General features: G+C 36.7%; 1 protein-coding gene across 1 annotated transcript in view; it reads right to left on the reverse strand.

The window, feature by feature from the left end:
* Positions 1–27942, reverse strand: part of THSD4 (thrombospondin type 1 domain containing 4) — a 329112-nt gene that overhangs the window by 146024 nt on the left and 155146 nt on the right. The window lies entirely within an intron of this gene.

Below are 27942 nucleotides of genomic sequence, written 5' to 3' on the forward strand. Positions count from 1 at the left end.
TATCTCTTCCCTAAAACTGTCTGATCTAAGCATACTATCGCATACAACCTGCCCTTAATTGGACTGGAAATTAAAAGAATTAACACTAGCCTAGCTCAAAATCTACCTAGACTAAAGGCTCATTTTTCATCACTGGGGGTCCATGCCAGGTCAAGAACGCACAGCACCAACAGATCAGTTACACTGCTGGTGCAAATTAGGTACAAATTAGAAGCATAGCTGCAATACAAGAACAAGGCTTCTCTTTCTCTGCAGATGTATACCCTACAAAAAAATGAATTAACTCTTTTTAATTAAAGAGGAACTGTGTATCTTTACTGTCTTGATGAAAACAAAATTCTGGGGAAATTCAATTGCTTACATAATAGAATTTTTTGACAGTTTATCTTATAAATGTGCTTGTTTTTAAAGCAATCACATTAAACACATGTTCCCCATTAGAACCAAATGAACTATCAGCATATCTGGAGTTTTCCAGCTGTCTAGGGTCTGGACAGTGGTCCCACATGCTTCAAGATTTGGGAAGCACACAGGTAGAGCAGATACCTTGGACATTACTCTTGTTTTCCAGGTGTCTTGCAATCATGCATTCCATTTACAAAGAGTAAATGGCAAATTCTTGTGCGTGGTTGATTCCTGCAACACAGGAAATTGGAAACATACAGCTATAGATTATGTTAAATCTTGAGCTACATGTCCTATACATAGAATCACAGAATGGTTTGGGATGGAAGGGACCTTAAAGATCACCTAGTCCCACCCCCCTGCCCCGGGCAGGGACACCTTCCACTAGCCCAGGTTGCCCAAAGCCCCGTCCAACCTGGCCTTGAACCCTGCCAGGGAGGGGGCAGCCACAGCTGCTCTGGGCAACCTGTGCCAGGGCCTCACCCCCCTCACAGGGAAGAATTTCTTCCTCAGATCTAATCTGAATCTCCCCTCTTTCAGTTTAAAACTGTTCCCCCTTGTCCTATCCCTACACCCCCTGATCAAGAGTCCCTCCCCACCTTTCCTGTAGCCCCTTTCAGTCCTGGGAGGCCGCTCTAAGGTCTCCCCGGAGCCATCTCTTCTCCAGCTGAACCCCCCCAAATCTCTCAGCCTGTCCTCACAGGGGAGGTGCTCCAGCCCCTGATCATTTTCATGCCCTCCTCTGGACCTCTTGGGGGGTCTCACAAGAGCGGAGCAGAGGAGGAGAATCCCCTCCCTGTACCTGCTGGCCACACTTGTCTTGATGCAGCCCAGGATACTGTTGGCTTTCTGGGCTGTGAGCACACATTGCTGGGTCATAGTCAGTTTTCCATCTACCAACACTCCCAAGTCCTTCTCAGCAGAGCTGCTCTCAATCCACTCCTCACCCAGCCTGTATTTGTCCTTGGGATTGCCCTGACCCATGGGCAGGACCTTGCACTTGGCCTTGTTGAACTTCAGGAGTTTTGCCTGGGCTCACCTGTCAAGCCTGTCAATTCTGAAAATTCATACGCAGCTCAAACTAGATAACAAGGATCTTAACATAATTGTGCATTCTTGTGTCTCAAGTATGTAATTTACATAAGAGCAACTCACAAAACTGATAAATTCTTGTATAAACAGCTGATAAGCCTCAGAGTACTCAGAGCATGTCCAGTAAAATTTAACTTGAAATTTGTCTTCCTGAAATAGACAACTGAAACAAGTTCAGTAATGTCAAATGTTCTCATGGGAAAAATGGCATGCCTAAATTCAGGAACGCTTCTCTACTATATAAGGAGGAGAGTCAAGGCCAAAATGACTGGATGAAATAGCCGGATACTCTGAAAACCTTTCTTAAAAAGTGAGTTAACATGCCATTTTGTTTTTAAGCGGTTACGTATAATTATTCACTACACAGCCAAACCTACAGCATACAGTGTAAAATCTACACATAATGACACAAAATCTGGAAATACCGTTTGCTGACAACACAGTGTAAATAAATATAATATGAATAATAAGGGGGAAAAAAAAGAACTTGAAAGGCCACATAGAACAAAGGAAGTGAGGAAACATTCTCTACGTATATTTTGAAAGACGCAAATGGTGCTGATTACTTTATCCCCATACTCAGACTGTCTACATGGGTTAAAGCTAGCAATAACACCAGTTCTAATCTTAAAGGCCCACAGAGAGACATAAAACTTGACTGTTGGAGAAATCTGGTTGTAAAAGCACATCTGTGCAGCCAACACCATCACACGGCTGGAAAACAATCAGAATTCCAGCAAAAATCAAGTGAACAAAACCACAGAATATTCCTTCAATGTGGAAGGAATATTTCCTTCTGAAGATTTCCTGCACAGTTCCAAGTCTTTTCAATACATTAACTTCATATTTGTATGGATCATGTCTTAAAATATATTTCATCCACTGTTTCAGGGAAGACTCTCACAATGAACTATTTCCCAGTTCTCCTTATTTTTATACACAGCTCCACATTCTATCTCTCATTCAATGAAACAAGTAATGGTACTCACCTGTTAGTTATTTTCCTAGTAGCATTGTAACCCTGCTGTTCTGTTGGTAGCATATTTAGTTTGAACTTGACTTGCCTTTTTCCCATGTATTTTGCAAGCCACTTATCACTGCAGTTTAGGTATGCTGTGAAGGGATTAGTGCAAGCATCCAAACCAGTTACAAAATAATATACATATTAAAAATATATTTCTCCCATCTTTTTTTGTTTGGAGTTTTTTGAGATGCTGTTTAGCTTGCTCATTTCACCATGGAGATTACTGTAAGGAAAAATGACTCTTGAAAAATAATGAATTTAGTGATACTTTCCATAGAAAAGAAACTCTGGCAGAAAATAGTGTCACATAATACCCACATTATCATTACACTTGGGAAAGCTGGAGATGGATTTCTCAAGCCATCAAAAGGACACAATCATCCTACAATACAGATCTCCAGGTTATGCCAACAGAGTTATTAAATTAACTATTAAATTTCAGCAGTTAAAAGAAAACTTCCCAAGAGAATTCATGAACTTCATCAGAACATCCAGATTTCTAGTGTCCTGGTCTAATGGATATGGTCCAAACTGTTAGTGATGGGAATTTGTCCATGTGACTTTAACCTGCAATTAATGACCACTATTCAGAATCACCAATATGCACTAACCAGGTGTGCATTACAATCATGCTCCAATAGGAAAGAAGATGCCATCTTAATTCACAATGTGTAAGTATTAGGATTCTTCCAAAGCCGCTGATCGATCCAATTACTGATGACCTTAAAACACTGCAGATGTTTCAAACTTCACCTCATCAGACTAAAGAGATTCCAGAAAAAAACACATCTCAAAAAAAGTAATTTATTTTGCTATCTTCAACTGAGATTTTCTGGTACCCAGGGGCCTGCATATTAACAAGTAAACCTGTGGTGTAACACATCACTGAATTTTCTTTTAAATGTTCTCCTGCAGTCAAAGGTGAGTAATCTAACCATCAAGTCACCATTCATACCAGCAGTCTGTCCATTAATTTAAAAAATAATTACTCAAAGATACATAGCAACCAAATAACGTAGGCTGGTGAAGGATGGTAAATATGACTAATACCACAGCTACTCTGCTGATGTATGTGAAAACCACTTGAAGATCAAACTAAGAGCTTTCCATGATACTAGACAGCTGCATGGAGAATGCTATTTATTATTAATACTTGTCATCTGGAAAAAGCATACACAGATACATAAATTCCCCAAACTACAAATAAGCAAACAAAACCGGAAAAAACTGACACCATTTCTAATCTGGCAGGTTTATTTTCTCTATGTAAATTTGCAGATTTGCCATTACTTGCTTTAGAAGCTAGCTGACAATTAAGTACAGTCATTTTATCCCTTTCAAAGGAAATACACCAAATAAAGTGCAATAATAAGGTTTTCAGCATGTTGTTACCCACACACAATAACAAATATTCAAATAATGTTTTGAACTGTTAGGTGTAGAATCTTCATTTTTTGTGTGTCCTCAAGACTGCAAAGTAAGTAATGATCTTACAGTGTCTTAGTTAATTTATATTTAACCAGAAAAGGTGAGATTGACTGGAGATTGTTCGCTTCTCTTTCAATATCAGTAACCATTTCTTTAATTTCTATTGTACCACAGACAGATTTTCCCCTTCTTTCTTTTTACCGAAAATGAGTGATATTCCTCTCTGTTATGAAATGTTTCATACATAACTCACATTGCAAAATTCTACACAATCTGCTAGAATAGAAGTATAGTTCATACAAAATATGTATTGTTTCAAATTTCTAAATGCATTATGTGCAAGTAGATCAAGAGAATACTTTAATATACGTGCTAAAATATGATGGTAAATGGCATTACACAAATTCAATCTGCCATGGATCACTAATGACTACTTATCCAAAGCCAAAATAGACAAAGATTAAGTCAAGTATTAATCTGTGAATTAAAGTATTTATTATGAAGTATTATCATAGAAGACTAAGCATTTACTTTAAAAAGACATAAAATTTCATTCTTTCAACTCTCCAAGCACTGCTTTTACATCAAACTGATCAATGTTAATCTAAATGCAGTATGATCCAGGTACTTTTTTCAGCTTTTCCAATCCTTCACCTCCATGTTCTCAGCTATCTTTTTCTCTGATGTCATTTTCAAGTAGATTCCTCTGTAGTACCCTTTATTAGTCCCTATTTGCTCATGTTCTCTCAGCTTGATTGCTACTATCGGATAACAAAACAGATACTTTGCCGATATCTTAGAGGTAAATAAAAATTACTGCTTCTCCAACAAATATTTGTAAACAGCCTGACTCCTTGGAGCATGGTCTTACAGGTAAATATTAACTTTAAATGTGAAACATTTCTTTTAAATGCCACATATTGCTTATTTTTCTCTTATTTTCATGTCTTGTGACATTGACACAGTAGAATCAGCAGGTTCTATGTGAGCTAATTCTTAGAACATATAATGTATTGCCACTGATGAAGATTTTTTGCAACCTAGAGACACTATAGAAAGAGTTTAGTAAAGACTGGATTTCAATATGTAACCTTTAGTTCTAGAAAAAACTGAGCTTTTGCTTTCCTCTAAAAAACTGTAACTGGAAAGGATTAAAAATCAGATACTGTATTTAGTTTTACCTATTAAATATTCTTACATCCTTATCTAGAAATCCATCGATATATCTAAGAAGAAAGAAAAATTTCCTAGAGATCCCTATACAAGATCACTATTATATGTACCGTTAGGGACAGCATAATCAACTTTACGAGTATTAAGAGATGACTAAGAGTTAGGTTTTTCAGTACATCTATCCTACTTCCCTAACACTTTCAATCACTGGCTTTGAATTTGTGTAGGAGTCACAGACTATATTCCCTTCATTGTGGAGCAGAATACAGTACACATACATAATTCCACATCTAGCCTTCATGCTATTCACTGCCAAAGCGGTTTGGCAAGCAGTGTAGATATTTCAAAGGAAAACATATAGGGCCTCACTCAGCCATACTAATGCTCCTTCGCATTCCTCTTGCAATATTATACTGCCCATAAGGTTTATTTAAGTACAAGAACATCTTCGGTAAGCAGGGCTTTCAAAGTAAAGACCCATGTGGAGAATCCAACATCAGCACCAGTACTTAGTTTTCACCTTTGCACAATAGCCATATTTTGAAAAGATCCTGAAGTTACATGAGAACAGAAAGTGATGTATAGGTTTAGAATGGAAATAAAATATAACTTTCCCAACAAATTTTAAAATGAAGAAAGTCTGCTGATGTCACCTAGTCATTTTACATAAAATTAAAAAATTTAAAAAACGTACAGACTTAAATACATAAGCAAGCATCCCACAGCAGCATTGCAGAGAGTAACTCTAGATAACTAATTTTTTTTTTTTAAATGGGCACAATAGAAGTAATGGGCATTGTCCAATAAATGTCTGAAAAAAAACCATTCAGACACCCCTTCCCCAGCAAATGTCTTCTCTAAGCATGTTTATATTATGAGAAGTATAGCACATTGTTTTAACTGGAAGAATATATAGGTTTTAAATCCAAAAGAAAGTAAACACCTATTATGCTTAACATTCCTCTTACAAACTGAAAACCAACGGGAAAGTTTGACCAGTTACAGTATGGTGGATCTTACACTAAAAGGACAAAGAAAATTCCAAAAAGAAGTGCTGAAAGCAAAATTTCCTCTTGCATTTATATGTGTAACTAAGAATTTGAGGCCAAACTCACCAATATAATTCCTAAAGCATAATAAGAAAAGACAGCAGACAGCTGCTGTGCAATAATGACTGGCTACTAGTTTATCAGATGTGATCAGAGTTGTCCACAGAAGAGTGAGAAACATGGTTTTAAGGTAGCTTTGTTTTTACTTTGGTTTTCATAAGATTACAGAGAACATTTTTGTAAGAGTCAGTCTTCTGAATATATTGTATGCTGGACCCATCTTGGTCATAATTTGTACAGTATAAGTGACAGATTCACAACAAATTTCTGAGCTGGAAGCTGCTTTTGAATTACTTTCACATTCAGAAAAATGGATGGAATTCTATTAAAGAAATACAATAATTTAGTTTTACATAAAATTAAGTTTTAATGAATTTATACTAGAATAGACTTGTTATGCAACATATGATAATTCTGCATGTAATTCTGAAGTTCCTCCCTAAATTCAATCAGGGTTTAGCAAACCCTCAGTTTAATACTGCTGTTACTACTCACATCAATCACGTGATGCTTAATCTGAACATACATGTGCTTAGTCTGTGGGGACACAGTAATACAGAAATTCCCAGGAATAATTGAGCATATGATCCCACCTATTTAAGAAGATTAAACCCACTACAATAGTAACAGAATAAACACACCACTCTTCTAAAATAGACTGGTATTACTTTCTCCTATCTCTTGTATCACACTTTTGCAGGCACTATTTTAAGATTTTTTTAGACTAGCCCCTATCGTTTCATATAACAGGCAATGAAGACTTAAAAATGCATCTAAAAGTCTCCATTTGGAAAAAAACCACAGCAAAACCAAATTCATGAAACTTATCTTACAGTAGATCAGAAGCTGGCCATGGAATAATCTTTCCTTTTACAACTAAATTCCAAGCAAGTCCAAGTTTAAACAGATATTCAGAAGTATTTTTGAAAAATAAAAATCTTAAACTTCTCTCTCTGACTAATTCCACTTTCTTCTATTAACTGATGGCAAGTTCCTCCTTCCAACTTACATACACACGCATCTCAGCTGTTCTTTGGTGAACACTACACTGTTTACTAGGGACACGCTATGCACAGAGCTTTCTTCAGTCGATTAAAATATGTGCTCACTGCACCTATCAGCCGTGGGAAGGCTGAAGAAACAACCTGAAATCATGATGATAAAGAACTTCTTTAGCCTTCAAAAGAAAAGTGTATTCAGGGATCCTCCATTTAACATGTAAACAGCAACAGATACCTCTACCAAACCCAAATATCATGGGACTTGATATTCTGCCAGCAGAGGTGCCAATCTGTGACCATCACCTGTACGGAGATTTGGCACCGGCCTTCGTTCTGCTGGTGCTATTTCCAAATCTGCCTTTTTTGGGGGGCTGGGAGAACTGCAAATGCACAGCACCTCTAGGGTCTGTATCTTGTCCAACCACAGCCTGCTGACAGCCTGCCGAACAGCTTACCTGTCAATTCACAGAGGACCTGACCAGACCAGCCTGATGTATCCTGGCAACCCTTATCATTTTAATCTGTCTTTTGGAATACCCGCTCTGCACCCATGTAGAAAAGGTTGATGTAACTTTGTAGAATTCACTAGGTTGTAACACTGGCACAATGTTATAATCTGGATAGCCTGGAAAAATACACAAAAGCCTTTAATTCTTCCAGATCAACATTTCCAGGAATAAAGGACACATTTTAGAGCAGGAGATGAGGCCTGAACATATGGTTGCCATAACCAGTGCAGTAGAGAAAGACTGGAAAAAAGGATAGGGTAGCTCATCTGATTTCTCCTGAGTACATCTAAGACACACCCATAGATGTCATATAAACCAACCAAAATATCACATGCATAACAGGCCTAAAGAACAGGAGAAAGAGAAGGCCTTTTGCTAATTTTCTAGCTAGCAGCAAGTGCAATATCCCCCTTTAGGAAGGGAGCTGGAGGCCAGTAGCAGTAACAGAACAAATTAGCTTTATTGGCCTGGAAAGTTTATGATTAGCATGGGAGGTCTGAAGTCTGCTGATCACTACAAAAATAGCATTTCACTTTGATGCACGTCTATCAACTCTCACTATATTAAAATGTTTTCCTTACTAAATGTGGGTTTCAGCTGCTGTGTCTGGCCACCATGTGATATGAAAGTAAGGATCTTCAGGCTATGTAACATACTGTTTTTCTAATCAGTATTTTATATAAGAGAAGTTAGCAAACACCAAATATTCCATGTGCTTGTGTGCTTGCAGTGATTTAAAAAGACCTAAAATTAATATAAAATACTAATTCTTGGAAACATCTACTGGAATAGGAAGCACGGGTTTGCCACTAGAAGCAAAACATTTTATGCCAAATTGAGTGAAGAGTTCTGATTTTTTTAAAAATGAAACTACAGAAAAATAGACAAAATCTGACTGCATAAATCAAGACCAAAACTGCACAGTAAAAGTGTATAAACTACCAAATGTTCACTATATATCCTCCATCAGACATACTGGAAAGAATTAATTTTTGTGTTGGCAAAACTACAGCACCTTAAGCACTTGTGCAATAAAAATGTCAGACACGACAATGAGACAGTACGATACAGTATTCTTCTTGAGGGTTTTAGTATTTGTTATAAACTGCTGTATAATAAAGCTAAATCTTTTTTTTCAGCCAGAGGCTAACAACTCTTTATAAATGTGTCACTTCAACCTCTGACTTGAGGATCTGGGATTGGCTTCTCTGCGCATGGGTTGCCTTAAATTAAGTTTAGAGTAAGTAAGAAAGAACTGCAATTGTACTGAGAACCAGTTAAGGAATAAATGTCTTGAGAAGGAGGCAAAGACATTTACGTAGCTGCTGGTAAATTACAGCTTCATGTTCTGTTGTTATACAGTCTGTAAAATCTCCCTCTGCCCCCTCATCTTTGTGCATTATAAGAAGGGTTAGTGGTAGTCCGGTGTCTATGGCAATAGTCAGAGACTCTGAAAAATTAGGTTCTTACTCTGAAACGCAAGTGAAATGAGCTGTCTGTGTTTCTAGATGGACATCCATGTATAAATATAATTCAAGATCAAGCTCAAATTTTAAGACCAGCATTGAATGAAGACCAAATTTCACAATTTTGGAGAAATCAGTTAATTTAGAGAAAAATTAGAGAAATTTATATAGATCTGACATAGATAGAAAAACTATCAGGCTGGACTGTGATCTGCAGATGCAGTTCCAACCATCACTTTCAAAATTTTAATGATTTTATGTTCAACATTCCTTCTGGCCAATCCCTAAATGAACAGACAGATGAGAAACAGAACTGTTAAAAGTTTCCTAGATCCCACATACACAGTGACAGCTTCCCTCTTCCACAGCTTCCGTGCAGTTGTTGCCAAGGAAATTACAGAAAGGCTTCTATCCACCTTTACTGCTTATGTGTCTATCTTCTTATTAGAGAGTGATGCAAATGTCCTCGTGACTTCTTTGTGCAATATTCTTTCAGCTAGTGAAGGCACTGGCCTAGTTATTTCTGCAAGGTTCTCTTCTAGCCCAATAGTTATTTGCAGGCAATCACAATAGTGACAACTCTGCAAAGACCTTCCAAAAAGTATGAAAAGATTATATCGCATTTAAAAATACTTAGAAGACTTTGAGTATTAGCTGTCTGCAATATTATTAGTAACTTCTTTTCTAAAACACTTTCCGTGATCCCCAGTTCTCTTCTAATGCAGACACATCTTGAATCCTACACAGATTCCAAACATTCAGAGCTGACAGTCAATGGGTGCAGAATAATGTATGGGTTACAAAGTTGATTCGGTATTACAGTTGATGAGAGCATGTACTACACAAACCAATAAAACTGAGCAGATTGATTTAAAATTCACATTAAACAGCTCAAGATAGACTTCAGCATGATTTGTCAAGAACAGCTGCCATGATTCTGTGATCAAATAGCTGTTGACACTAGGGAAATTTAGTATACATATGCAGGTAAATCGGAAATTATTTTAGACTGCTGCCATTATGCAAACAGAACAAAATTAAAGTTAAATGGAATGTTCTTTGTCGCAGCTGAAAAAAGGAAGGGTGCATTTCAGACAGAAATGTCAATGAATGTCTATTGAATCTGCTTCTACAAAGTTAATATTAACAATTTTGCTGATTATTTTGATGGGCAATTAAGTGGCTGATGTGAATTCATTAGTCATGTCTTGTTTTCCTCACTAGTCAGATATTCGTGTTCTTCATTTCCTGTCTTCTGTTCTACATTTTTTTATTCAACAAACAGAACAAAATCTGGCACAAACATCAGTCTCTGATCAACCAAAGAACCAAAACTAGGCAACCTTTCAAACGAAATCAACAGGATTATCCAATGTCAACACAACACTGGAGTATTTGTTGATTTGATGGAAGAAGCACAACACTGCACATTTAAGATACTTCATTTCATGCCAGATTAAATTCAGCTGATTTATCAAGTAGCAAAGAGCTCAGCTCCGAAGAAACTTAGAATATTATGGACAGTTTAGCATGTATTAAAAGTTCAAGACAACTAAGATAAAGTGATGACATACATATTGTCAAACTGATAGACCAAATGGTTAACTCAGACAATGGCTTCTGACTGCTCTAACCCACTCTGATTGGTCTACCACATTTAAAGTTTTTAATGAGCAGTTCCCTGGCCATGTTTCCAAACCTTTGACTTTTTACCAGATTGTTTCTAAGCTGTGGGCTAGTGCTTATAAAATATGGTCTTATACCAATCAGATTTTTGCTTCTGGCTATACAGTTTTAATAGCTAACTACAGTTTAATTCAGTTTCCAAAACCATAAATCAGAATTACTATGGAAGATACACAGAGCAGGAGAGGAAATTAATTGAGGCTGATGTCTTGTGTCATTATTGCCCATATAAGCACAGTAAGAATGCAAACAATGTTAGATATTTTAAAATATTTTTAATTGAATGCTCGAACAGTGGGAAAGTTACTGTTGGTCTGAGCTGGTCAGGAGCTAGTAAAAATTTTGCATTTTAATTAGGTGTGATCTAATCACCTTTCACTGCGCCAATGAAAACACAAATGCTTCATCCTTTACAAAGGCAAGTTACATGAAGATATTTTACGGATGATTCCCAATGTTGCTTTTAAATGAACAGGACAGCTGTCTGTATAGTAATGACTTTTTAATCAATATTACTACATAAAAAATATGATCATGCAGGTATCTGCTGCCCATTATCTGACAGAATATACCCTGAGACAGAAAATTGTAAATAAAGGGAGACTTGGAATTCTGGAAAGCCAAGAAGGCAGTTGTTCAGGACAGACACATCAGTAACTTTGCAAATATGAACATTCCAGCTGAATATAAGTGTAACAGAAAGGGCCATTAAAAATGGCAAAACAAAGGATGATATTATTTTTGCAAGATGTTCTTATTCCCTGCACAGATTTCTTCTATCTGTGTGGTCCCTTGTCTAAAACGAAAAACATTCCTGTAGGACTCTCAAAATAATAATGATGAAGAGAAAGGAGGAGAGGCTAGAGAACGAATACTGAAGCAGGGGCTAAGACTACGTTAGTAACAAAATCAGAGTTGATATGGGAAAGGAAGTAGCTGATGATGGGAAGATGTGTGTTGAGTAGGAGGAGTAGTCAGACTACTGGAAGACAAGTTTGATGATAAAGTGAGAAAAGTGCAGGGACTAAATGGTTTAGGGGTGGAGTATCAGAGCTTTAGTATGAACCCATGGGTAAGTGAGGGCTTACTCTTCTCAGGCAAAACCAAGCTTTTTAAGGAAAGGTAGGCTGTTCAGTCCTCTTCAACCTTCTCATTTCTTGTAAACCAGACCAGCTATCCAGCTCTTTGTCGCAAAAGAAATAAAACTTCTGTACCTTTCCTGCTGTATGCCAGCAAAGTAACTTGAGCATAGAATATAAGCACAACAGACACTGTCCCTATAACTGGAACCTCTGCATGCTATAAACCCAGAAAAATAGTCTGTTTTTATATAGAACATGAATATAGAATGCCTGAAGGTTTGTCATATACATTAAAATGATCCTATGAAATAGGAACATAACATCCATTTACTGCATATTATTAGCACTTCGTATCCAAGTGAAGACATTAGGAAAAATATTTTTGAAGTGATTATCTCAGGAAATGTTGAAAGAGATTATATAAAATTATTCAAATCACAATAAAAAATGCTTGCCAAACAGGCAATAAGGACAAAATGGAAGTGAAAACCATTTTATGTGCATCTCATGTCCATCTTAGAAAGGGTAATGAAGAGGAAGTAAAACAGGCTCAATTAAATAAAACAAAGAAACCCCAAAAAAGGCATTCCAGCAAGATACAACAGTTGATCCTACTATATAAAATACACCAATGGTCCTTAAGAATACAATTTTAGTTTATAAAGAAAAAATCATGGACTTCTTGTGTAGAACAGGTTGCAGAGGAACAGCAAAAATTTACACAGGCACTGCAAACACTGATTGGGCTAAACTACCAGAATTTTATCTGAAAGACATTTTGTTCTCCACTGAATGTGAAATTTCAGGAATAAAATATACATAATTCATCCAAGTATTGCTATGTTTCAATTTTTGCTACCCATTATGTGAAAATTTAAAAGTATAGGACTTTTACACATGCACACAAAAAAATATACCAAAATGGAAAATTAAATAATATATGTGAGAATAACCATTCATAAAATAGCAGAAATACATACTTGAAAAACTCGGTTGAACCCCTTAAATTAGTTACTACACGTCTAAGGATGTGAAATAGAAAAATTGTTAGCAAGGCTCAAAGATCTTGGCCAACTAGAAACAAGCAAGGTTGTCTCTACTTACCATTTATTAAAAAGGCTTTTTCTCTCTGTAAATGACAGAAGTATTGTAACAGTGACATTTTATTAGGATTATAATCATGAATGGCTTTGATCTGTAGTCTATCAAGTAATTACAAATGATATGGCTTTTCAATTGTTTCCCTAAACTTTTAACCCTTTCCTGACAGAAACTGTGAGTGGTAGTAACATTCTCCCTATGCAGTAAGACAGAGTTTGCAGATGCAATGCCTACAGAAAAACACATTCATAAATATACATCAGCTTTCATCCTATTTGGTGAGCAGAGAGGCATAGCAATGACAGCGATCAGAATCAGGACATGCACTTCTGACCCACAGAGCTACTGAGAAAGCTTCCTTCACAACTCTCAAGAGACTTTTCTACAAAAAAGCTTGCCAGCAACATCACAGATAAGGTGACTAGAAAACTGGAGCTCGCTCTGTGAGATTTGAGTCTCTTCAATCCACTGAAAGGTCTGCTCATGAACATGGCACTGCTGCAGAAGATTTCCAAAGGCAAAATTTCATCTTGAATTTCACATTCAAATTTTAATAATGAATCTTCAATGCTTAGCAAATCCAAAGAGAAGCTGATGAAATCCATTTAGTCAAGAAGCCACTTTGCCCTTGGGAAAATTTTCAAAAGTACCTGAAGTGTGATAGAACCACAGATCCCAGTGCAAGTCAACACATCTTTTGTGTTTATCTTTCCCTAGTGCTTTGAGAAAATCTCCCCCATAAAGCAACAAGAATGTAAAAACATCTGTAAAAGCATTCTTCTCTCTGAAATTACTGTTCCCTGTATTCAGCATCAGTCTTCTGCTATGTTTCTGAGAGTGCTACCAGCTTTTTTTAATTTGGAGAATAAGCTTGGCATTTTAAATTACAAATGTTTTTTTTAAACTATTTTTCTAGCAAGCAATTTCAGAAAATATTTCAAAAAACAGAACTAAGCACTCTGGAGTAAGTACTCGGAATATATTTTTTTAAACAAGGCAACAGTGACTTCAGGACCCCATAACTCCCTGCTTGCTGAAGGTCTTCACATGCATTGTAGTGCAATGCAGAGATACCCAAGTTAGTCTTCAAGAGATCTAGTCCACGTCTATAATTTGTCCAGAACATAATTTGGATGTGACAAGGTAAATCAATCACCACCGAATTAGGTCTGTGTTACCAAATGGCTTCCACCATCGTTCCAAAAAGAACATCTCCAAAAATCTCAGACCTTTTACACCATGCTGTGCTCACAGTTATTACAACTGGTATAACACTGGAAAAGAAATGCTCAATAGGAGGAAGAGCGAAGAGTTTGTGCAGAAAGTCTCTAACTGTTATTAAAATGAACTCCTGATTACATTTTGTATGCAAACAAATTCTCATTCTTTCTTTGTCCCTCAAAAAGAAGAGCTCAAAGAAAAAAAAAAAAAGCCTATCAAGGGTCCTTAAAAAAAAAAAAAAAAAAAAAAAAAGGCAAGCAGTAAATGCTACAGGGTCAAAAGTTTGACAAATATCTGGCTTGTTGTTTTCCAGCATAACCACTGTATGAGTAGGCTTCATAGCTTTCCATAACAATGTTCTTAAAACTGAAGAGAACACATGAGCCAATTTCCTTCTCCTCTCAGGTAACTTTAGCCCCTGGAGGTTTTAAAGCTAGCCCTGTAAACAGCAATGTAGGTCACTAGTGCTGAAAGAGCAGAGTGCTAGAATTGCTCAACCTGAGCTCTGTGCAGCTATACCAGCTCTGAGATACAAAATCCTTCTGTGCCAGGACTCAGGTTTCTCCACACAAGGTTCACTGGCAAAGATGCCAAGGAATTAACCAGAGACTCAAGTCACAGGGTGGCTTATGTGATTCCAGAAAAGCCAATCTGAACATAGTAAACTGTAAACTACTAGCTAAGGCTTCTAAAACCTTATCATAGAAATTAATTAATCCTGAGAAGAAGGCTGGCATGCCAAAATATTTTCAGGACTGTAATATTCTCTAAATGATAGCCATAGGCACAGCTGCTGAAATAATAGTCCACCGTGTGAAAACCCTGGTTTACTGGCAAAAACTTCCACAAAACATTTGCATAAATCAGTGCACCCTGTCCATACAAACACCACAGAGCAACATCCAAAGATACCTGCTTAGAGTTCCCCCATAGTGAGCAGAGAGCTGCCTTACAGTTAAGATGGTATGTTTTGCCATTTTTTTTTTCATACACTGTTACTTCTAAAGAAATGCCTACATGATACTTTGTAGGCAGATGCAACTCACTCTGTCCTTCAAACTGGCCAGACGCCAACTCTCCACTGTATAGAAAAAGGGCAAAAGATGTAAAGATTTAACAGTGTTTAGCATGACTACATGATTTTCTGAGAGAAAGTACCAGTACCAGGCACACTCAGTATCAGCATCATGTGGCTACAAAGCTTCTGGATGGGAAGGAGCATGAGCCAAGAAACCTTGTACCTGTCTGACAAAAAAGCATGGCAAAAGATCACTTTAAAGAAAGCTCGAAATAGATTATTTGAGCACATGAGGCTTTTGGTGCAAAAAATTTGACTGGATGTTGTATGCATACCTCAGTCTCAGAGGTGCCACTTACCTCTAACTATTATCTTACAAGAGAAGGAAGGGGAAGGGGAAGGGAAAGGGGAGAAAGATGAAGAGAGAGAAAATGAGGGAGAGGGAAAGAGAAGGGGAGAAGGGAAAGAGAAGGGGAGAAGGGGGCGAGAACAGAGGGGAGACAGGGAGGAGACGGGGGGGGGGGAAGATGGGGGGAGAAGGACGGGAGGGAGGGTGGGAGGGAGGGAATAAAGGTACACTGAGGAGGGAATGATTCTGAATTAAATCTCTGCAGAGACACCACATCTTCTTCTGGATCAGGACAGGGAAACAAACTCAAGACACTAACTAATAATTTTTTTTAAAAAAAGGACAAAGTCCAAAGCTTTCAATTAGAATTCTGTACAGTCCTCTGAAACAGCCAGGAGAAATTATGTGTTCCAGGCAAGGCTTTTTATTTGGGGGGGGGGGGGGGGGCTTTCAGAAGCCAACCAATAGCAAGGCAGTAAAATCAGCAGTCCTGTTGAACAGTACATTCACATTACCTCAAGGACATAAATCACAAATTATACACAGGTGCAAAAGAGCATCATACTTTACTCTGTATTACAAAGGGAGGCAAAAGCAAGTACTGAGATTTTATTTGAATTCCTCACTATTTACTTGCAAGCTGTAACCCTATCTTCTCTGTGTGTTTAGACTGAAGGCACATCTGATTGAGTTCTGCAATGAATTTCTACTGTTACTCATGTTACTCACTGTAGACCAACAGTGTCTTTTGAGCCATGTTCTGGCTTCTGCTAAAACATTTTATGTTCAACCAGAGGTGAGTTTTCCTTTTCTGTCTAGGATCCTCTGCAACAAAAGGATGCAAATTAACACTGCCAGTTATTTAGGGTTTCTTTCCCATGTTAAGCAGATAATTTTTAGAAAGGTATGAAGAGATAGAAACTAAACCTCAGGGACTGGTGACAAGAAGAGGTCATAAAAACACTGACTTAAACCCTGCAGTATTACTATTTAGTTATCTGGTAATATTATTTTATCCATAATTTATAGACTATTGCATAGCTAGAAAATACAGCTGCCAGGTGGATGGTGCATAACAGACTCCTTGTGCTACTCTGCCACTATTAAAAACACTTGAAGTAAGAAGTTCTGATGCTATGTATAATTCCCCAGAATAATTTAATTTATAATCTATTAAAAACTACATGAATGTGATTATTGTATTAATGAAAAATAACAGTGTTCTCTCAAGCATTCAGGCTGTGTCCTATTAAAGTCTGGGTGACTATTTTCTGATGTCATCTCTTTATAACCTTCCATTCTAAAAGGCATTACAAAGCCAGAAAACACAAACATCAAGAACCCATCCTGATAGTTCCTCAAGTTCTCAGAAGGTTATTACCTGTCTCTTAGAAATAAATTCTGAAAGCTCTCTAGTGAGCAGTGCTGGCTCCCAGAACATCAACTCTATAAGGCTGACTTTTCAGCAAGAGGCATGAGGTGTCAGCAATTAGCCTTCATGACTGGCATAGCCCAGCAAAAAGAGCAACCACAGAAATATGTTCTTCCCTAAAGGCTCATCAGTGTAACACAGCCTCATATAAAACCAAGAAACCATCATCCCCACAGAAATACACATCTATATTTTCTGTTAGCTTGTAAAGAAATAATGTATTTTCTGAAATTTGAAGGCACAGTACTATAGGCATTACATTTCCTGAAAATTTTCTCTAAATTCTTTTCCATCCAAGTACTCTTCACCTGTACTGTCAATCAAACAGACATTTTAACCTTCTTCCATTTAGTTGGCATGACTTTAAGGTAGGCCTGTACGTTCAATTACCTAGTTAGTGCAAGGTATCAGGTCATTACTTATTGTGTTCACACCATCACATCAACTAGAGGCTGAATCTAATTATAAGAGGGTTCCTAGGAAAGAAAATCTTCTGTAAGTGAACAGTTAATATTCCATCTTGAATAGAAGCTCTGACAATAATTTAATGCTTTATTTCCAATTATGGTATTTCACTTCAGGAAAATACAAAGCTTACCCACTTTAAGCCCAGCTCAAACTGAAATTGTGTCAAATGTGTGTTCTCTCTTGCTGAGAAAGAGAAGGCAGCAACACTGTAGTTCTTCAACTCTAAGCAGTTAAATGTAGTAGTGGCTGCCAACTTAGAAGCACATCATGGTAATCTTAGAAAAATTAAACTGTGTTTATTTTCATGCACACAGATAAAGGCAGGTCTTAAGACCTGAATAAAATCAGTCTTTGCTCTGACCTGTACTGAGAATCACATTAAGTACTGTTATTCCAGGTACAGCAACTTCTTCACTCACTATATGCAATAAATCACATCTTCAAAGATGTCTCCTAAGGAGGGATTTCCCCAAGGAAAGGACTCCATTTCCATTCAGATAAATGATCACAAATTACTCTTTTTAATTCAAGGGAAATTAAATAAATCTTTTTCATCTAATTTGGAACCTACATGACAGCCTCTGAAGACTATTAAATGGAAAATAGCTGCCCTGCCCCATCTTGACTAAGATATGTACCCTCCAAAGTACAAATGCAGGTCATCTGTGAGCAGTAAACGAATCCTGACATAGTCTTATTATTTGTAATTAGGGAAATAGACCTATAGAATAAACGTGTGATCCTGAACAGTTTCTAACAGTTCTTAATAAAATACAGGCTTTCATGGCAAATATAGACTTATTAATTCAAGCAATTTCTTCCTGTGTGAAGAAACCGTTAATTTACATCATAAACATCTACAGAGTCAAGCAGAGGGCAGGTGTGGGCTCTAAAATGTCCTTAGTACAAAAGGAACAGATGGGCACTATAACTACATTGATGGAATAATAAACCTAAAAATAAAAATTCAATCAGCAGTCATAGTAAGGATAAAAATACATTAGTAGCACAATATAGGTCTAATCCAATGTTTAACACTTGAACACGAGGAAATGGCACAGAAATACAAAGCATATCTTATTTTCTTATTCATAACATATTGGAGGAAGCTGAGAATGTTTTGAACTGGATCTGTGCTATTTTACAGAATTTTCAGTTAATGCAATGTATTTTATAATCCCTTTTCATTTGAAACACATGACTATTCAGAAAATCTTTCAGGACACAATTATCTCAAAACAGGCTTGAAATATCTGAATAAAGTCCTATTCCATATGTCTTCTAACACATGTATATGAGGCTAAAAATACAGAGCTTTTTGTGAAAGCCTACATATGCAAAGTACAATTAAGTGTAATACCAGAATGTCTTCCATGAGCCAAAAGCAGAATACCATGCTAAATATTAAATACTCTATTTGTCTAACCAGCAAGATAACACCAACTTCCCTAATAAAATGAAGCTAAATTTCATGACTGAGACCACTAAGTCTTGTTGAGAAGATTTAATGATATACCCATTTATTACTTATAAAACAAAAAATGAAAAAATTCCTTAACAGTAAGTTTGCTATACTTTGCAGTCCTTGGGAAATTTAGACCTCATCATAAAAGGAGACTTGGTGTATTGTCACTTCACCAACATTTTTAACATATAGTATTGCTTGTGGCCTATGCTACCTCAGAAGAGAGTTCTGGACAATTTGTATGAAAACCTTCTGCATTGTCATTTTACACACATTAAACACGTACTATAAACATTATCCTGATTTGATGTAGACATTGTACTGAGGAGAAAACAATGATAAATTGATAATTTTTTAGAAAAAAGTTATCTGACTTCATACTAACCCACAAGTTTCTTCTCCAATCAAAGACGGTGTGCATTTGCCACCTAAACCACAAGAAAGTGCCCTTTACACATTATTAAAAGACATTTGTACAGAACTGGATTGGGCACTTGAATTACACAGCTAATCCTTGGCATATAGCCTTTCTGTAAATCTCATTCCTCAATTACTACTCTGACCAACAGCTGGTTAACATATGTAACTCTTTTTTTTTTTCACGTTACCTTTACTTATTTTTCACGTCACTGCCAAAGTTGTAGCTGTTAGAGCTAGGAGTTGACTATGTGAAATCCTTAGGAAAACTCAAGGTTGTTTTTTATCTAGCTAGCCAGTAGGTTCTGATTTAGCTTTCTTAGTATGTCTGAGATTTTCTCAATAAATCAAACCCAGAAATATTAACAACAACCTTTTCTGCTATACCAGAGAAATTGTTTAATTACCTATTGATTTGCTTAAGTATATGAATGGGTATGTTGCACTACATATTTAGGCACAGAATTTATGTTAAAGCAAGAGTCATTAGATTAAATAATGAGTTGGCTAGACATAATAGGTAAGATTTATCCTTCTGAGTCTAAATCAGCAGAAGCAAGGCAAAGATTGATTGATTAGTGCACTTAGAGTTACAGAAACATAAATGAAGACTCGGCATTTCTGACTTGAATGAAATACTCAGGGACAAATTCTTTTTATCCTCCTCCTCAAAGGATAAACATCTTTCAGCAGAACTGGTGTGTTCACACTGACTGAGAAAGGAGAGGAGCAGGAGATGGTAATGGGAACAAGATCAGAACCCACTCACAGCATTTGGGGAAAAAGAGTAAAAACAAGGGCAAGTATCCGTGACAAAATCCACTGTTTCACAAGGGAGGAGAGGTAGATGGGGAAGGGAAGAAACACTAGAGCTTTTCTAATTATACCTGTGTCAAAATGTAGACACAGCACTTCAAATATTCCATGTGCTTGTAACAAAATCAGAAAGAAGCCGTTGTATTCATTACTTCAGCTAATATACTGTGAAGTTACATTGTATCATATAATAGACAAAATTCTCCTGAGATTTATACTGTGCAATCTTAACAGAGGGGCTGATATCTGTCTTCCATATACTGACATGAACGAAAGCATGCCTACATATGCCTACTTGTATTTTACCTTACAATTTAAATGGCACGTATTCAAAAATGTATAGCTATAGCATATCCAGTTCTCTTCTAGAATTCTAGTTACAGCAGTAAATAGGCAATGAAGCCAGTTCAATGACTTACTCAAAGCTCTGCTTAGAGGACCACACACATCAAACTATCACTGGATCACAGTGAACGATCAACATGCTTTACAAACCTCCAGAACTCTCCCTGGTGTGCAAGAGTCAACGTAGCCAATGGCAGTTTCTCTGACAACATTCCCCCACATAACTAGGTTACACTCTTTAAGAATGAACCAGAACTCCACCACTCCTGGAGGAACTCTGCAGCTGTTGGTCTTGGATCTACAACTGCTATGTAAATTTCCAACAGCAGCCTATAACGGGTTTTCCAATGTATAACCTTTCCACTTAAGTTTTTTTTCTGGCTTCATAACAATAACTGCTTAGAGAGACAAAATAATTTGTAAAGAGAGCTTTAAAACAAATTCAGTACATTAGGTCTTCTTTGTGTCACTCCACAAATACCATCATGCCATTACCAAGATGCCAACATACTTTGGATTTTAAATATAGGATCTGTTCTTTTAAAATATGGAAGAACTTCTGCAAATATAAACTATCATATAAATACTGACTGGGTCAAAACCACAGTACAGAAATCATTTCTATCAAAAACTGTTCAACAATTCTTTCAATAATATGTTTAGTGTAAGAAAAATATTTCAGCAAATGTGTGCATCTATCACTGACTTCTGGCTTTTATACCATTCACTAAAAACTGCAGGTTTTTAAAGCGCAGAGGCTTGTTAAGAAGCTTACCACTCTTGCAGTATTGTTACACCAGTCCTCCCCCTTCTTCCACCACAAAATGTTTTTACAAAATGTCCCTGAAGTCAGGTATGTCATAACATGGGCTCCACCACACTAGGTAAAACTAAAAGCAATACACTTATCTAATGGTGGTTTTGAACTAAGGCTCATTATAATGAATAGATTGATCACGGGCTTTCTGACTTTTCATCAAAATCATTATGAATGGTAGAGCAGGAAGCCTAAATATGCTGGTCCAAGCAAAAAGGCTGCAGTTATTGGATCTAAATTACTGAAAAACTCACAAGTCAGAGTATTAAAAGACCAAATAGCAACACTGACATCAAATTACACAGTTATTGGGCCAAAACTATCAAATTCCTTCCCTTCCCACCCTAAGAACAAACAGTAAGATAGCCTCTCTTACAAAGGAGGCATAATGAAGCATAAAGCATGAGCAGAAAAAAATGATGGGCAGATAAATGGCAGGAGACGGTATATAATTTGTTAAATTGTTTCAGATATTGCTGAAGGAAGGAAATCCAGTAGGAATAGATGACCTCTTACACCACAGCAGGCCAGAGGTGGCTCAAATAAAAGAGGTCTACCACTATTTTAAAAATTAATAAAGTAATCAAAAATAAAAAAAGCAAGTCAAATACGGAATTGTAACTGTAGAAGCTCCTGGGATGGGGGGTGTGGGGATGTGGGGGATATTATCTCATAATTTGGGATTATCATCTGATTATAATGTGACTGCTGCAAACATGGTAATATCTTCAAGGAATCTGACTGTATCTAAGTAAATTAAAGCCTCCTAAAACTAGTAATATTCAACTTTCACTGTGGCAGAGTAAAGGCCACAATGAAACTTGACCCCTACTTACATTAAATAAAAGGTGTCAGTTACCAACTACAGTGAGCATAACACTGAATTACTAGTGGATTAAACCAGGATGACACTGCCCTTATAAAAGTGAAATTAAATTGTGCTAAAAGTATTACCAGAATTATAACACAAGATAGTCAAAAAAACCTCCAAGTAACAGGAAAGGCTTAATATTAAAGAGTGGTATACACATTCTACCCTCATACAAGTCAAAAAACCTACAGACATAAATACTGATTTTTCTAGCAATTTTATCTGCTCTACTAGATTTTCAGAACAAATACATGACATCCAATACCTAGGAAAATACAGTTGGGTCCACCAGCTATACCAGAACACTCAAACCTAGATGGTACACTATATTGAACACTGATGCTACTTAAGTTACATTTGCAAAACCCACTGTTTTAGATGAACCTCCGGCACTATCCTGTTGGGAGCATGTAGGGGGATTAGTATCTGTCTATGTTGTTATCCTTACACCTTTAAAACTCCACAAATAGAAAGCAACATAATCAAAGAATTTGTAAAATACATTATTTATGCTTTGCTGTACATAAAATTGATGTGTTTCACTATTAAATCCCAAAACTTAAATTTATGCATTTCCCCAAGCTTCTCAAGTCCCCATCACAAAATAAAAAAATACATATACGCACAGTCCCCCCCCAAAAGAAACTTTGCAATCTCAACACACATTTTTGTTCTGATAAGCCTTAGTTTATTCCCGAAGGAAAAAATCAGTCAGAAACAGAAGCAGAGACAAATTAAACAGTACCATAGCATACAGTCCATTTGGGGTCATTGTTAGTTTCAACAACTTTGTAACTGTTATCTGAAGTCTGAAACCAACTCTATGCTACAGCTGGGAAAAAACCTCCAGTCTGACATCTGAAAAGCATTGGATTATATAATAATACCTGATATTGTGTAAAGCAGATGTTCTCAAGCTAGAACCAACTGCCCTCATGAGATAGTGAAGGCCTTCTGGGCATCTACATTGACTTTGCTTGTAAAGCTTGTGCAGTTACCTAACTGGGCTTGACAGAGGGAGAAAAGGGTCTCCAGAAAAAACAATTCTTCAAAAATTAAGAAAACGTCATCTGATTTCACAAGATGCACACAAGTACCAACTGAAGATTTAAAATGCTCATATGAGTTAGGATCTGAACAATATGTATTTTCATCATGCAATAGAGAAAATTTGGAAATAGAAACAAATCTCTTATCTCCTTGTTCAGGGAGTTATTCAAGCAACCTGGATAGAAGGGGTTTCTTCCTCACCTGTCCACAGCCTCTTCCTGGCCACTGTCACTGCTCTGGCTGTAACTCCTACAGAGCAAGAGAAGAGGCAGCAGCAAGCTTGGGGGATCAAGCCACTCCTCTTGATTTAGGGCTTTGGACCTTCCCCTCCCAGGCAGAGTCAGATATTTCTCTGCTACATACAGAATCAGAGAAATCATGTGAAACTATTTCAAGGTCCACAGACAAAAGATCAGCTCCCACAACTATGAAAGTTGTAGGTTTATTGTCATGCAAGGCCTTGGTCCAAAAAAGACATAAGTATGGGTATAACTCTGCAAATGAATGCAGCCTTGCTAACTTCATTTCAGTATCACAGTATATGCTGATCGCTAGACTGCCGTGAGATCTCTCTCAAAGGCTCCAGTTCAGAAATACACTTATTTGCTTCTTAGTTCATATGATTTCTCTTTTTGATGGGATACAGTCACTGTATAGCTTTGTTTGTCTGAATGCAGATTTCTGTTTGGGAATCACTGAAAAGCCAAAGAAAATTTTACATTCAGAATGTAAGGTCATTGAAGGAAATGGCTAGTTTGCAGTACTCCAGTAAAAATTCAGAGCCAGAAGTCCCATGTGAATAACTGCCAACTCTTGGAACAATGCTGCTGAAGATACAATAAGCTGCTGTCACCGTACCTGTCTGTGTTAGGTGACTGCAATTATCTCCCACTGATATACACTAAAAAATGCAGCATATGCTTGACTTCCTATTTCACTGCAACAGCAATGCCTATTATTTCTTGAAGATTTTTGTCATTAATGTCTAATATTTTCATCTAGTGTAACTTTTTTCCCTCATGAGAATGTATGTCTGATTCTCTCCATGTGAGACAGGTTAAGCATTTTCATTAACATATCTGTGCTTAGAAAAGCTTTTTTGTGTTACAACAGTCAGTCCGTAAAGCTTCAATTCATCAAAGTGCTTAAATCTGTACCTAACTCCAAATATGCACGTAATCCCATTGACTTTAATAGGACTGCTTACTTGCTTAGTTAGGCATGTGTTTAAGAATCAAGGCCCATGTAAGCATAATTGTGCTCTTTGGCCTGGAACCAAGCCCTTAAAAGAGGAAATAAGCAGAATGGAGAACAAATGTTCAGTAAAGCTCTAAGAAGGCACAGCAGCTTTCTAGGGAATATGCACAACATCACAAATAATTTGTTTAACTATCTTTACAGAAAATCCTAACAATCAGAGTTAATTGGGAATCTAATTATTGAATTCCACCAAGATATACTCAAATCTAAACTAATAATTTTTAAATAACTTATTCAGTAAAGGTGTTGGAAATCATAACTAGAAAAGCTAGTACTAGAGAATACAAGCGTTTTTTCCAAGTGTGTTTATACTGCTTCACACCATTCATCCCGTTACAAAGGAATATAATTGTCCAGTGCTGCTGAGCACTGACACTTCCCCCTCTTTTTATGGGCTGAACTTAATTCAAAATATTTTTAGAACAATATATGTTAAGTGTAAATTTGGAATATAATTTCAGCTAGGTGCACTGATGTAATCAAGAATTCAGTCCTGCAGCTTAAACTTCTACAAGAATTCAATGCCTCTCTGGGTTTTATTCAGTGGGAACTTTACAAATCCTTATGTAAATTAACTGTTCGTCCAAATTTTGTCAAAAAAATGGAAATAACTTAGTAATGCTAGATGTTGTGTTGAACAGTGAAAAAACATGTAAAGTCACACAGTCCTACGTCCTTGTCACATACATCAGCCTCTGTTCTGCTGGACCAACAACTAAAAACTCACAGCCACTTCTGCTTACTTTTTATTGATTACAAGTTCTCTGTCTGCTCCACAGAAATCTAAAAAGTAAACAGTTTGGATCAATTTTAAAATAACAATAATGCTTCCTCCTGCACCCTTGGAAAGGGGGAAAAAAAGTGTCAAACTAAAATGCATTTCATTTGAGAATACCATTTCATTTCAAAGCACTTGAAATAAAAGAAGTAAAAATCTAACTTAAAAACCATACTGGATACTGGCAGTGACCTTCTCCTAGAGCTTCTCAATGCCCAGAGTGAGGGCACACACCCAAGATGTGGAAATTCCAAGATCTACCAAGACTTACTAAAATTTTCACACGTGTTCTCAAGCAAATACAGCTGATCTGAATGTGGGACAATGCTTTAAATTCCTCAGTGTTTTCTGTGGGAGTTACTTGACGCTGAGGCAAAGAACAAGAAAATAAAAAAAGTTTTGACAGCCAGCAATGGATACTTACCTGGAAGGTGGGACCTTACTCCAAGTAACAACCATAACTTCTGTGGGAAATGGAACAGCTCCCACAGTATCAATAAGTAACACCCTACTCAGCATATCAAGCAGCATGGTGACTGGGATAACTCTAAAAGCAATGGGACACAGCTCCAAATACCACTGAATTCACTACAGTGTCAAAATCAGAATAAATTTCAATCAGCTTTAAAGATGGTAAGAAATAGAAGTTGCTTCCAAAACATACCTGTTTTCAACATTTTCCAACAGAATGTCTTGAAACAGTTGTAGTAACAAAATAATCTAATTTAATTTGCATTTATTTGCAGTTTAAATGTTACAGACACTCAAAAGCTGCAATATTTTTTGCCAAAACAAGATATGCTACAAAATCTTATAAACATTGTTTCTCATTTCTAAACACAGCCTCTCTCATTGGAATCTGCTTTATGACAGGAACATCAAAGCAATGTGTATTTGAGAAACTAAAAGAGGTGCCTGGAAGACTCATCCAAGAAAAGACCATTTTGCATCTAATCCAACCTAGAAAAATGAGTTAGAAAAACTGCACAGAAAAAAAAAAAAAAAAGAAGTTACATTCCTCTTTTTTTAAAAAAAAAAAAAAGAAAAAAAAAAATTCTTCCCATGTCAATGGCCATGAAACTCAGGAACTGCTACTACCAGGCCAGGTTCATTCTTGCCACTTCATGGCAAGTTAAACACAGGAAAACCTGACAGCTGGAACACAGCGCAAGTGGTGAAGCTGAGGACTTTTGAATTCCTCCCCTCTGCACCACCGATGTTCAAAAGAAAGTAGTGGCAAAGGTAGCACAAGCTGCCAGTATATGAAGTGGCAAGGGTTTCATTTATATTACTAAGATTATTTGAAAATACATGATGAGCAAGTTTTTTCTGAGACTGATGAGTCTTCCTCACACTTCCTAGAAAGCAAGGTAGACAAAGATAACATGATTCACATAAAAATGAAGCCAAAAGCTTTCTATTTAACAAGACTGGAATGATTCTCTGTCAGAATGGCACTTAAACACTTGACAGTTCAAATGCCCAAACACCTGACAGGTAAGATTTTTATGCCTTTTTATAAAATAGTTACCAGAAAGATAGGAGAAGGAGAAGAACAACTCTTCAGAAAACATTTTCTGAGGGATGTGGTCCCAAGTTTCAGTTACACTTACACTTTGCTCAGCAAAGCTGCACTGCGGGAGAAAATAAATAAGATGAACCCATTTTTTAGCAATGACTCATAGTGCAAAAGTAAGCCTGAAGCTTTTCTTAAGTACTGTTTTCACTGGCTGGTTGATACTGCAGTGCAATTTAAAACTAATACAACTACAAAAACACAAGGCTTTAAACTCCTAATACATTAGATTCACAGAAAGTACATCATGGTTTGCTTGTACTGGCTCCTGAATAATACAGAACTACACATTGCTTTAAGTATCTAGTACAATTGAAAGGTTAAAGAACAACAACTGGAAGTCCATATTTTAAAAAGTACTGTAGAGCAGAAGTGAAGCATTTTATAGTCCAGGAAGATCCAGTTAGTTAACACTGCTATGGATGATCCCCTTTTAGGCTGTCTTAACTGGTTCTGTCCAGTACATGGTCTTGTGAACTATCTTTATCAGGACAAGTGACAAGGACATTAAAGCATCCCTGAGGTACACTATCCACAAAGCTACTTTTAAATCTAAGACGACTATAGATCTGCAATGAATCTAGCAGATCATCCTCATGTTTTGTTACTGATGGAAGAAACACAGTACAGGCAAGATAATACTTCCAGAAAAATCATATGCAACAAGCAATGACATTTATACAGAAATTTTATTTCAAAAATTCTTAGCTTTACCTTTTTTTTTTTTTGATATATAGATTTACTATTCCATTTATCACTGAAAACAGGGTGGAAACCAAATGAAGACTGGAATAAAGAATGAACAACTAACACATAAGGAAAACAGAAACAATGGTATCAGAATTTATTTCATCCCATTTAATTTTGTTGCTGAAAACAGCAATCATCTCACAGCTGTATGGAAGGTGGAAGAAAATGACAATGTACAAGTATTACTTGCAAAAGAGTAACTTTTTTTCTTAACGTCTTGCTCTCTTCGAGAA

The sequence above is a fragment of the Athene noctua genome, chromosome 13, assembly GCF_965140245.1.
Source record: "Athene noctua chromosome 13, bAthNoc1.hap1.1, whole genome shotgun sequence".
Lineage (NCBI taxonomy): Eukaryota > Metazoa > Chordata > Aves > Strigiformes > Strigidae > Athene > Athene noctua.